Below are 1,114 nucleotides of genomic sequence, written 5' to 3'. Positions count from 1 at the left end.
CGGGATTGGGCTTTGTAGGAAACAAAATAATACCCTAGAAACATTGTTTTATATCAACCGACAAAGTTATTGGGCTTTTTATTTGACTCATAAGACCCAAATTTAAACTTTTTTTTTTTTAAACGCTTATCATCTCTTTTATTGATACTAGAAATAGAAAATAGAATAACAGGCCCAACGAAACCCAAAATGAACCCAACATAAGGAATACCTTCCTTGCAGTTTTTATTATTTTTAGTTTTTTTTGGGGTGAAGTTTTATTATTTTTTAGTAAAAGCATATATTGTTTTTTTTTTTATATTGTTAGATTTTTCTAAAAAAATAGTTTAATAGATATATGTGTATATACTATTACTAGTTGAGTATATACTATTACTAGTTGAGAAAAAAAAAATTATCGACACAATTTTGGTTTAATTTTGATAAGGGGGTTGTGAATATTAATCATAAAGTGTCAAATTTATTCATATATATCCTAATATATACTGATTCTTTTTTTTTTTCCTTAAAAAAAAAAAAAAGAATTGAAGCATGAGTGCCTTTATTTTCTGATTCCACCGTCTCAATTTTCATCAACAATAGATTTGATAATGTCAGCGCTGTCAAATCTGCGAAGAGAGATTTATGACAAAACCTACTCCCTGCTCTCTGATCCCTCCCTCCCTTACAACGACTATACGAAAGGTTTTATCCTGCACCATCTCTCTGAACTGGTTTTTATATATTTATATTATTTTATGACTATCAGAAATCATCTATCTATAAATTATTTGATTGTTTGATATATTGAATATAGTTTACATTAAGTTGTATATAAATGTAAATGGTAGGTGTGATTGTTTATATATGGCAGTAAATTAGTCATGTTTTTATTCTTTGAAATGTTGAATAGATATTAACAAAAAATAAGCAAAACATATGTAAAATATCTATATATACATTTTTGCAGCAGTTTATAAAAAAAATCCTGGAGTTCCAACTTATTTACAGGAATGCTATTGTGTTAATTTTTGAAATTGATAAATTGAGTTCTACGATTAACAATAAATAACTGAAGGCCGAAACCATTTCAGTTCTACTATTAATATTAATCCGAATAATTTCCCCCCCCCCC

The sequence above is a fragment of the Camelina sativa genome, chromosome 11, assembly GCF_000633955.1.
Source record: "Camelina sativa cultivar DH55 chromosome 11, Cs, whole genome shotgun sequence".
NCBI classification, from domain to species: Eukaryota; Viridiplantae; Streptophyta; class Magnoliopsida; order Brassicales; family Brassicaceae; genus Camelina; species Camelina sativa.
This window is presented reverse-complemented; position numbering follows the sequence as displayed.